We start from the raw sequence: 13,072 nt of genomic DNA on the forward strand, positions 1-13,072 counted from the left end.
AGTGGTCTCCACCTCTTTCCTAATGACAACTGCCTGCCATGGCACAGGGCTGCCTGCCACCAGCCCTGTGAGGACCATTGTGGCAGTTTGACCCCCCCAAAACACCTCAACCAACCACTTGTTTCAAGAAATGGAACACAGAAAATACTTCTCTCTAACATTGGACAACCCTTCTGCCTTTGAGTGTCCCTAAACTGCTCCCTTACCTCCTTGCAGCCAGCCAAGAGCTACCAAATGTCCTTAAAACCCAATTAGAAAGACTCTTCCTCTTCAAAAAAAAAAAAAAAAAAAAAAAATTCCCACCATAGTAGAATGTTTGCCAATCAGAGACTTGTCTCAGTATTTCCTTTTTTTTACTGTATAAAACCTACTCTCGGGCTTCCCTGGTGGCGCAGTGGTTGACAGTCCGCCTGCCGATGCAGGGGACATGGGTTCGTGCCCCGGTCAGGGAGGATCCCACGTGCTGCAGAGCGGCTGGGCTCGTGAGCCATGGCCACTGAGCCTGCGCGTCCGGAGCCTGTGCTCCGCAACGGGAGAGGCCACAACAGTGAGAGGCCCGCGTACCGCAAAACAAACAAAAACTTACCCTCCTTGCTAACAATTTTGTACCCCTACTGACATAAAAGCAATAGAAGATGAGGTTGAGCCTAACGTCTACAAATAAACAGCCTTTTAAAATTGTGCCCCAGACTTAGTTTTGTCTTTGACACCAACCATCTAAATCCTATCAACTTTTCCGAAGCAGTTTTGGTTCTAACCTCTCTGTAGCTCTCCAGCACTCAGTTTCCCCTTTCCTGTGTTATATGCCCCACGCCCCCTCCCCACAGCCTCCCCCCCACTCCCCCCGCAGGAATTGTAAAGTAATAGTGAGGAAGTGAAGGGAGAGGTGCTGTATCTTCTCTCTTTTCCCCCCTGTGTTTTCTCTCCATCAACTCTCTCCCTCTCCCTCCCTTCTTCTCTACTTCTTTTTTCTTTTAAAATCTCCATATACCTAGAACTGAACTAAGCCTAAACACGCAGCGTCCTGTCAATCAATGTTTTTGAGCATGTTCATACTCATCTCCCAGGGCAGTGAGAATAAAGCCAACCAGATTACCATGTTATTTTACATATACAATATTTAGTCACAGTATAGAATTTTTAATATCACTTTGACATTATTAGGAGAAACTTCAATATTTCAAACACTCGTGTAAATAATGTTAAAAGAAACTTAAACTTTTTAAATAGTCTAAAAAAACAATATTTCTGTCCATTCTAGTAATCAATTGATCTTTACCCTTAGTGTTTGAATAGTACTATAGTGAAGTAAATATTTTTGAATGAATGCATGTATGAATAAATGACTGAATGAATGGAGGAATACCCATAGAATATGCTTATAAATGAGGAAAAGGACTTGTAGATAGGAAAGTATAGGCATTTGGGAGGAGGAATAAAAATAGAAATTGAACAGCAATCAAGGCCAGTATGGTGTCACAGATCTGCAATTCTAATCCTCTGTTTTGATAGGCATTATAGTTAATGCTTATCAGTTGCAAAGGAGGCAACTTGATTTATATTATACTTAGCAATAGCCCTGCAAACAGTAAAATGTATCTAGTGTCCTAGAGAAAGTGACTTTATTCATGGAAATTGCTAAGAATCCTGAAGAGAGAGGAGAGAAAGTGCAAATAACAAGAAGTTATTTTTTTAGTGTAAAACATTATCATAATAACATCTAGAAAATATTCCCTAGCCGATTATTGATTTTAAAAATAGAAACACTGTTTCTAAATGTTTATAACCTTCGTTATTACTTTATATAATATTATACACACAGTAGGGGCTTAAACAGAAACTTTTTAAATGCTGCAGGGTAAACTGTATTAAAAGTTTCTTCCAGCTCTGATTAGTGATTGATTCTCATAACCTTCTTTGTTGAGGTTATATTCTTTACTATAATTTTCTAAAATAATTTGCCTTTCTTTCATTATATTTTAAATTGAAATATACTTGACATAGAACATTTTGTAAATTTAAGGTGTACAATTTTAATTTGTTACATTTATATGTTGTCATGTGATTGCTATTGTAGCAATAATTAGCACCTCGATCACATTACATATTTATCCTTTTTTTATAGTGGTTAGAATAATTAAATTCTAGTAGCTTAGCAAGTTTGATTATAATACAATATTGTTGTCTATATTAACTATACTGTGCATTAGATCTCTAGGGCTTAATGACTACTCGTTAAATTTGTACCCTTAAGCAACATCTGTCCTATCCCTCTGCCCCCATTCCCTGGTAACCACCATTTTACTCTCTTTTTATGAATTTGGCTTGTTCAAATTCCCATATCAGTGATATCATACTTGTTTTTCTCTGATTTATCTTACTTAGCATAATGTGCTCAAGGTCCATCCATGTGGTTGCAAATGGCAGGACGTCCTCCTTTCTCATGGCTAAATAATATTCCATTGTGTATATATACCACATCTTCTTTATCCATTTATCCACTGATGAGCATTTATGTTGTTTCCATGTCTTGGCTGCGGTGAATAATGCTGCAGTAAACACGGGAGTGTGTGTATCTCTTTGAAATCCTGTTTTCATGTCCTTTGGGATTATAACCAGAAATGGAATTGTTGGATCAGATTATAGTTCTATTTTTAATTTTTTGAGGAACCTCCGTATGGTTTTCCATAATGGTTGAACCAACTCCAATTCCCACCAAGAGTGTAGAGAGGTTTCCTTTTCTTCCCCACATCCTCTCTAGCACTTGTTATCTCTTGTCTTCTTGATGATAGCCATTCTAACGGGTGTGAGGTGATATCTCATTGTAGTAAAAAAATAATAATAATAAAAATAAGCATTCGTCAGTAGGACTAACAGAGTAAGGACTCCCCCAGATTCTTTGCTCCATAAAAGCAAGAAAGGCACTGACAAAATTTGTCAATCAACTTTTTAAAAAGTCTAGAAATTAAGAAATGCTTGATAACAGGCAAAACAGGCACTCTTGACAAGAGAAGTAAGGCATGAAGGTGACGCTTATAACTGTGGCCTTTTAAGTGGCTTTAAGGTGTAAGATTTTGAGATAGGAAGTCAGAGGACCTGCTGATTCACGCCTGTACAGTAGGTAAACATTCTTTGAGAAATTCATTTATGTGTTAACAGCATATAGATTGTATTGAAATCCCTTGGCCTGATGAGGATGTAAAGATGATGGATCATCTTTACTGTCATTATTCTGAATTCTTTTCCGGATAGACTGCCTATTTCTTCTTCACGTGTTAGATCTTGTGGGTTTTTCCTTGTTCCTTCATATGCTGTGTGTTTCTCTGTATTCTCATTTTGCTTATCTTTCTGTGTTTGGGGTCTCCTTTTTTCAGATTGCAGGTTTGTAGTTTCCTTTGTTTTTGGTGTCTGTCCCCAGTGGCTAAGGTTGGTTCAGTGGGTTGTGTAGGCTTCCTGGTGGAGGGGACTAGTGCCTGTGTGCTGGTGGATGAGGCTGGATCTTGTTTTTCTGGAGGGCAGATCCACGTCTGGTGGTGTGTTTTGGGGTGTCAGTTGCCTTATTATGATTTTAGGCAGCCTCTGTGCTAATGGATGGGGTTATGTTCCTGTCTTGCTAGTTGTTTGGCATAGGGTGTCCAGCACTGTAGCTTGCAAGTCATTGAGTGGAGCTGGGTCTTGGCGTTGAGATGGAGATCTCTGGGAGATTTTCGCCATTTGATATTATGTGGAGCTGGAGGTCTGTGGTGGACCAATGTCCTGAACTTGGCTCTCCCACCTCAGTGGCACAGCCTTGATGGCTGGCTGGAGCACCAAGAGCCCGTCCTCCACACGGCTCAGAATAAAAGGGCGGAAAAAAAAAAAGAAAGAAGAAGATAAAATAAAATAAAGTTATTAAAATGAAAAAAAATATATATCGTTGCTCCCAAAGTCCAGCTCTCCAATTTGGGATGACTCCTTGTCTGTTCAGGTATTCCACAGATGCAGGACACGTCAAGTTGATTGTGGAGATTTAATCCGCTGCTCCTGCGGCTGCTGGGAGAGATTTCCCTTTCTCTTCTGTGTTTGCACAGCTCCCAGGGCTCAGCTTTGGATTTGGACCTGCCTCTGCGTGTAGGTCGCCTGAGGGCGTCTGTTCTTCGCTCATACAGGACGGGGTTAAAGGAGCCGCTGATTCGGGGGCGCTCTCCTCCGCGACTCCGAAGCTTTCCCCCTCGGCCACCCCGCCATCTCCGCCCGCGAAGGGGCTCCTAGTGTGTGGAATCCTTTCCTCCTTCACGGCTCCCTCCCACTGGTGCAGGTTCCGTCCCTATCCTTTTGCCTCTGTTTATTCTTTTTTCTTTTGCCCTACCCAGGTACTTGGGGGAGTTTCTTGCCTTTTGGGAGGTCTGAGGTCTTCTGCCAGCGTTCAGTAGGTGTTCTGTAGGAGCTGTTCCACATGTAGATGAATTTCTGATGTATTTGTGGGGAGGAAGGTGATCTCCACGTCTTACTCTTCCGCCGTCTTGAATCTCCTCTCGATGTTCATAGATTTTGAAATCAGAGAACTCTTTACTGAATTCTGTGTTGATCACACAATTTGGGGAATGTGCCTATGACTCTCATTTTTTATTTCTACAAAGTGACTTTGTAAAGAGATACTGTCCAGATTATTCTCATCAAGTGGTTTCCCAAAACTTAATTTTTCTAGGAATAAGTAAATTAAATCATACATATCTAAAACTAATTATAGGAACCCCTGCAAGAAATATTTATTTGCTCACATGGATTGTAAGTTCAAGGAAAGAGATAAGTCCATGTTTCAATCTTGTTTAATAAGAAGATAAATTTTTCCCTTGGAAGATAGGAAGTTATTATAATCATCTTAATATTAATATACAAACTATATATATATACAATCTTTCTATAAATCTATATATGTTTATAAATTATGTATGTGTATATACACATTTATTTGGATGTATCTGGAAGTAGAATCTATAGGTTATTGGTATGCATATGTTTAAAAACAGTGTATACTTCCAGAGTTTTCCAAAATGGTTGCATTAAATTACATTCTCATCAGTAATGTATCCCTGGTTTGTACACTTGCCAAGGCCTTGTAGTTTCAAACTTGTGAATTTTAGCCATTCCTTGTGAGTTTTCTTTTTATCTCTTTGGTGACCTAGGAAATTTAGTATCTCTTAATATCTCAATGTGCTCTGAGTCATTTAGATGATTTTTCATGTGAAATGTAAGTTCAAGTATTTTGCCCAGTTGAAATTAGATTATCTATCTTTTCATTAATGAGTTGTAGAAATTCTTTTATATTCTGAATATGAGCTTTGAATTTATTATACATGTTATATATATTTCCTTCTATTCTGTGGATTGTGTTTTTACTCTCTTATTTATGCCTCTAGATAAATAGCAGTTTACTTCTTAGTTTTATAAATCTTTTATGCTGTTTCAGTTCCACTAATTCCAAGGTCATAACTATATGCCATTGTTTAATATTCTACAAAGCTTGTTTTTATCTTTCATACTTAGATCTATTACCTACCTGTTTTGCTTTAGTTTCTTCACGCAGATAGCCAATTTTGATCCAGCATTATTATTGAAAACACTAGTGCCTTTGTCTTGGTTCCAGTGTGCTTGTGGGGTGATGGCATGTGCATGTCTGTATTTCTGGTTTAACCATGCTATTTCACGAGTCTGTTTATTTATCTTTGTCCCATTACAACATTGACTGACTGTATAAAGTCAGTGTAACTTTATAGGTCTCAGTATTTCATGGAATATGTCCTTTTCCTTCAACATTGACTTGACTTCTTGATATTTTGTAATTTCTCATGAAACTTATAAATAAGATTATTCAATTTCTGCACATAAAAAAACTTCCTTAATTTCTGATTTAGATTTCATTGAACCTATAGATTAATTTGGAGAGATCTATAATCTTTACAAAATATTCATTCATTCCATAAAATGTTATGCATGTTCCAGATTTTTAGAAATTTGCTTATTTGGTAAAATAGATTATCTACAGAGATTTTAATATTTTCAACATGCACAAGTTTGTTGTCAGTAAAAACTGAAATTTATTTTTTGAATTATTTTATTGAAGTATAGTTGATTCACAGTGTTATATTAGTTTCAGGTGTACGACACAGTGATTCAATATTTTTGTAGATTATACATCATTTAAAGTTATAAAATATTGGCTGTATTCCCTGTTCTGTACAATATATCCTTGTAGCTTATTTATTCTACACATAGTAGTTTGGACCTATTAATTTCCTACCCCTATCTTGCCCCTCTCCCCTTCCCTAATCCATGCTTTCTTTAGAATGGTCTTAAATAAAGTTTGCATGTGGCTAGAAAGGTGTATTGGTTACACCTTAATTGGCACAGAAAATGAAATTTCAGTCTTTAATGTTTGTAAACCATATACTTCAATTTTCAACCCTTTATTTTAACTTCCCACTTCAAAATGTGGAGATTAGTTTTCTTATTATTCCTTCTCATAATTCTTCTCCCATACTAGCTCACACTTGTTGAGTGCCTATTTCATCTAGAACTCTACAAGTTATTATATGAGACATAAAGCATGTACGTGACATAGTACCCACTCATGAGGCTGTTACAACCATTTAAGTCATCTCACTTAAAATAAATGACAGGGGCTTCCCTGGTAGCACAGTGGTTGAGAGTCCGCCTGCTGATGCAGGGGACACGGGTTCGTGCCCCGGTCCGGGAAGATCCCACATGCCGCGGAGCAGCTGGGCCCGTGAGTCAAGGCTGTTGGGCCTGCGCGTCCGGAGCCTGTGCTCCGTAACGGGAGAGGCTACAGCAGTGAGAGACCCGCATACCACAAAAAACAAAACAAAACAAAAATAAATGACAGTTGGTATTAACCCCACGTCATCTTGATTTTTTATATTGATCTTCCTAGTGAGATTATGACTCTTTTTACTGTCATAATTGTCCAAGCCTGTTACATTAATCTATGCTTCATAGTAATCTCCTCTAATTGCCTAGGACAGAAAAAGATACTCTTGGTTGTAGGAAACTTTTGGAGGTAATGGATATGTTTGTAACATAGATTATGGTGATGGTTTCATTGGTAATACTTATTTCCAAGGTCATCAACTTGTATACATTACATAAGTACAGCCTTTTATATGCCAATCATAACTCAAAATGTTTAAAGAAAAAGACCCTCTTAATAGACTGCTTGTCACCTAGACATTTAGTGATGAGAGGAATAAGCAAGACTGCCATCTTTGTACACTAATTGATTACAGACATACAAGAAAATCCCTCAGATGAGGAGCCTTATGTCTTCACTGCTCTCTGGGACACCCCTTCATGCTTATATGATGAGATTAGTGAATAAGCATAGTGTGTAGCCATAGGAGTACTTTTGAATGACCCATATGCATTTTCCAGCTCAATATATGCCTGCTTCAAAATTTACATTTGGAATGGATAAAGAAGATGTGGCACATATATACAGTGGAATATTACTCAGCCATAAAAAGAAATGAAATTGAGCTATTTGTAATGAGGTGGATAGACCTAGAGTCTGTCATACAGAGTGAAGTAAGTCAGAAAGAGAAAGACAAATACTGTATGCTAACACATATATATGGAATTTAAGAAAAAAAAATGTCATGAAGAACATAGGGGTAAGACAGGAATAAAGACACAGACCTGCTAGAGAATGGACTTGAGGATATGGGGAGGGGGAAGGGTAAGCTGTGACAAAGTGAAAGAGCGGCATGGACATATATACACTACCAAACGTGAGGTAGATAGCTAGTGGGAAGCAGCCGCATAGCACAGGGAGATCAGCTCGGTACTTTGTGACCGCCTGGAGGGGTGGGATAGGGAGGGTGGGAGGGAGACGCAAAAGGGAGGGGATATGGAAACATATGTATATGTATAACTGATTAAATTTGTTATAAAGCAAAAAAAAAAAAAATTTACATTTGCCTAAACCTGATATTCTTCACAGGGATATATAATTTGCAGAATATTTTAATTACTAATTACTTCCAAAATATACTTCCCATAAGTCTAAAAGTATGAATTAAAACTATATGTATCACCTATCTTAAGAGATTTATGTCATATCATCTGAGAATATGTTAGTTTTGTAGAAACCATGCTTTGGCCATTAGTGATCAAAGTCACATCACAGTTTGCAATATTTTGTATTTAAAAGCCATGGTGTTCATTATATTAAAATATTATTTAACTTGTGATGACTATACTGGTAAAGACATCTCTGTGTGATGTATGGTGTAGGTCTTAAATGTCAAGTCATTCCTTCTTGTCATTCATCTAGGAAACAGGAGTATCTCTTCAAGCCCCAAAGTGAAATTAAGAAGAAACAATAGGTTAGAAGCAATGTGAGACATTTGTATGGTAGGGTTAATTCAATCAAATTATGTACAAAGATGTCTAGGGGGGAAATGCTAAATAGTGGGTGTTGGGATAGTTACTTCCACCTGGAACCATTTGGATCCTGGGCAGTAAGAAACACAGACAAATACGATTTTAATCATACATTTGTCATCAGAGTAGATAGCTCAAGGTTATTTGTAGACTGAGAGGACAGATTTAACCCAGTAAACAAGAAGCTACATCTTTTGTAGTCAGATGATACTTAGACTTCATGAAGTTGCACTTTCCATGAACTATTCTTGTTCTTCCTTGGTATTTGCTATGAAGCTGAGATGAGGATGAACCTAAGGAAATGCATTTTATACCAGGTTTGACTAAATTGTATTAAAGTGTAAGAGTCAACATGGTAAAAGTAGAAAAGTTGAAGTGGGACAACTTCATAGGAAAGGTGAACTTGAGATTAGAGGCATGATTGTTAAATTAGAAATCCTTTACCATTTAATGGTTTCTTGCAGTGATGATATGTTTTGATTTTTTTGGGCTTGTTTGCTTTTCATAGATGGTGGTGGTGGTGGATATAGATAAAAAGATGATAGGTAGAGAAAGAGGGAAATTTGACTGAGAACTTCCATGTCTAGGAGTATATGACAAGAAAATAATAAAAGATACACAAAAATATATGTATAAAATTTAATCAATGGCATTACAGTACATACAACCTAGTTAGAAGGTAATGTATTAAATCAGTTAAAATATCTGTATGCAATAAAATAGTATGCGAATGTTTAAAGTATATTGTATAGAAATATTTTGACATGGAAAATGTACATAATATGATTTAAATGAAAGAATAATGTTTATATAATTTTAATTATATGAAAATGTAAGTAGAGTGAATAATGGAAAACTATATGTACAAGTTATTAGCAATGATCACTCTTGGCCATAGATTTCACATATGTATTATCTCTTAAGCCTTTTATTGAATGTTGTGTTTTTCTAAGACTTAGGAAAACTTGATGTCAAAATCTCATATGAGCTAGATGCCACTTTGTTCACACAATGAACCAGACTATTGAAACTTTATTAAGTGTAAAATTTCTAAGAGCCTATAATTATCTAAATACAAAGAAAAACAAAAAGTATAAACAAGATAATTTTGAATTCTAAATGTACTTTTGCCTAAAAAAATCTACCATATAATATTGATATCATTTTCTTTAATGGTAATGTTGTATTAGTGGTGTTTTCCAAAAGAAGTCAGTAAAGGTGTATTAGGATTAAGCAAGTGAAGTTGAGAATCCATTATCCCCTTAACAACTTAGGTACTCTCCCAAATTATATACGCTCTCTATTAAATGAGGATATTAGAAATTGGACAACAATCCTGATAAAAATATTACTTTACGTCCAATAAATCCAGATACTGCTTTGAAAATATGATTCTTCAGTAAGGAACCAAATATTTTTGGTGAAATAACTGATTCCAAGCTGAAGTGAGAAATCTACAGGATGGGTATGGATAATTTGTTAAGCCAGCAGGAAGAAAGTACTTAAAATTATGAATTAATGACTATAACGGAGATAACTTGGACACACCATCTTAACCAAGTAATCCACATTAGCATCACCTATATTGAGAGTAATTAACAGTATCTCTGTATTCATGAGAGGCTTTAAGATTAAGAAGGATATATTTTTTGCTACCAAAAATTTATAGTCTGAACTTAAAACATGGACAATCAATGGAAAACCCCAATTGAGAGACATTATACAAAACAAGAACTAATCCCCGTCAAAAATATCAGTGTTAAGGAAAGAAAGACTGAATAACTATTTCAGAGTAGAGGAGGTAAAATATTTTATTATTTTATTGGATTTCAATCTTGGACTAGAGGGGCTGAAAATGCTATACCTAGAATAGTGAATCATGTTAATATCTCCTGATTTTGGTAATTATACTGAAAATAAAGTAGGGAATATCCTTGTTCTTGGAAATAATAAACAGTTTAGGGATAAGTTGGCCTTATGGTTGCACTTAACTCTTATGTGGTCCAGAGAAAATTAACAAAATATATACAGAGAAAAAGAAATGATAAATCAAACATGAAAAAAATTGGTAAAGTGTATATACTAGTATTGTTTATAATTCCTGATATTTATCTGAAATTTTGAATTCCTTTAAGAAGTAAGAAAAACAAAAAGGCAGAGAAATATTGAAGAAAAAACTCAGTGAAGTAGGGACAAGCATAGAAGCCTACTCCGAATTCACTTCAGATAAATAACTCCAGTTTTCATTGTTATCCAGCTCTGACCTTTCCACCACACTTTAGTCCTTTACAGACTGTCATTAAGAATGGAGGGGGGGGGGCCTCCCTGGTGGCGCAGTGGTTGAGAGTCCGCCTGCCGATGCAGGGGATACGGGTTCGTGCCCCGGTCTGGGAGGATCCCATATGCCGCGGAGCGGCTGGGCCCGTGAGCCACGGCCGCTGGGCCTGCGCATCCGGAGCCTGTGCTCCGCAACGGGAGGGGCCACAGCAGTGAGAGGCCCGCATACCGCAAAAGGAAAAAAAAAAAAAAAAAAAAAAGAATGGAGGGGGGGCTTCCCTGGTGGTGCAGTGGTTGAGAATGTGTCTGCCAATGCAGGGGACACGGGTTTGAGCCCTGGTCCGGGAAGATCCCACATGCCGCGGAGCAACTAAGCCTGTGTGCCACAACTACTGAGCCTGCACTGTAGAGCCCGCAAGCCACAACTACTGAAGCCTGTGCACCTAGAGCCTGTGCTCTGCAACAAGAGAAGCCACCACAGTGAGAAGCCTGTGCACCGCAATGATGAGTAGCCCCCGCTCACCGCAACTAGAGAAAAGCCTGCGCGCAGCAACGAAAACCCAACGCAGCCATAAATAAATAAATAAATAAATTTATTTAAAAAAAAAAAAAAGAATGGAGGGGAACAAATCATGGGTCACAGAATTCATCCTGGTGGGATTCCAGCTCAGTGAAGACATGGAATAGTTCCTCTTCGTTATCTTCTCCTATTTTATATCTTCAACCTGCTGGCAAATGGCATGATCTTGGGACTCATTTCCCTAGACCCCAGACTGCACTCCCCCATGTACTACTTCCTTTTTCATCTGGCCATCACTGACGTATCCTATGCTTCCAGCAATTTACCCAATATGCTGGAAAACCTAGTGAAACACAAAAAAACTATCTCCTATTTCTCATGCACTATGCAGATGGTTTTCTATCTGGCTTTTGCTTCTGTAGAGCACCTGACTTTGGTGGTGATGTCCAATGACAGGTATGTGGCGATCTGCCATTCCCTGCAGTACCCTGTCATCATGAACTGGAGAGCGTGCACGTTCCTGGCCATCATTTTCTGGGCACGTGGATTTTCCCTGGCCCTAGTACAAGAAAGTCTCTTTCTAAGGCTGCCCTTCTGTGGGCCCCAGAAGGTGAACCACTTCTGTGAAGTCTGTTCTGTCCTCAAAGTGACCTGTGGTGAAACCTGGATCAATGAAATTTTCCTCTTTGTTGATGGTGTGTTTATCTTAACTGTGCCCCTTTCCCTGATGCTGGTCTCCTACGTGCGCATCCTCTGGGCCATCCTGAAGATCCAGTCAAAGGAGGGCCGCAAGGAAGCCTTTTCCACCTGCTCCTCCCACCTCTGTGTGGTTGGGTTCTACTTTGGCATCGCCATGATGGTTTATATGGTCCCTGGCAATAGTCAACGAGAGGAGCAGCTGAAGATCCTTTTCCTGTTTTACACTGTCTTCAACCCATTACTGAACACCCTTGTCTACAGTGTAAGGGATGCTCAAGTGAAGGCTGCTTTCCACAGAGTATTGCAGAAAAGTAGAACAATATGACACAAGGCACAATTATGGTTTAGTGAATTTTTCCCCTAGAACTCAAGAAAATTTTCCAACAAAATACATGACTTAAGGATGAGAATTATCCAAGAGCAACATCACAAAGATGGGAGAATAGGAATCCCCAAGCCCCCCCTTCCTCCATGAAGATGACATAATATAGATCAAATTGCCTTTCTGAGAACACCAGAAACCACATAGGAGTTTGCAGCACCCCAGACTAACAGAAAACCAAGAAGAGATAGAGTGAAGCTTTTAGGCAAATTTATGGCATTTTATTGCCATATCCACCTCGCCTACCTGACCCACTGTGTTAGGATCTGGAGAAAATTCCCAACTCCCAGCTCTTTCTCAAGAGGGAAAGAGAAGGGTAGACCATGCCTACTACATTCTAGCTTTTCGGGTGGTGGTGGAGCCTGCGAGCTTGTTCTCTGTCAGGCCTGACTCAGAGCCCTGGTGGGAATGGCAATGGCAGTTTGGACTTCATGTTTCGACCACTGAGAAACATAGCAAGCACCCAACTTTTTACAGTAATACAGAGATGTTTGAATTTTTACAATTCTAATAGATGTGCAGTGGTATCTCATTCTTGTTTTAATAGAAAATTCCCTGATGACGTGATGTTGAGTATGTTTGCAAGTGCTTCCTTGCCACCTGTATATCTTTTTTGGTGAGGTATCTCTACATTTTTGCCCATTTTTATGTACTAAACTTTATTTTTTAGAGTAATTTTAGATTCACAGCAAAATTAAGTGGAAAGTACAGAGATAACAAATATACCCCCTGCCTCCACACATGCAAAACCTCCC

At 38.2% G+C, this 13,072-nt stretch overlaps 1 pseudogene across 1 annotated transcript; it reads left to right on the top strand.

Moving 5' to 3' along the window:
• The first annotated feature begins 11,212 nt into the window (after positions 1 to 11,212).
• On the top strand, positions 11,213 to 12,260 carry LOC309810384 (olfactory receptor 2A2-like; annotated as a pseudogene). The gene has a single exon. The product of its transcript is annotated as an olfactory receptor 2A2-like (transcript).
• The last annotated feature ends 812 nt before the right edge of the window (positions 12,261 to 13,072 follow it).

This window comes from Mesoplodon mirus (assembly GCF_964341445.2).
Source record: "Mesoplodon mirus genome assembly, chromosome: 9".
NCBI classification, from domain to species: Eukaryota; Metazoa; Chordata; class Mammalia; order Artiodactyla; family Ziphiidae; genus Mesoplodon; species Mesoplodon mirus.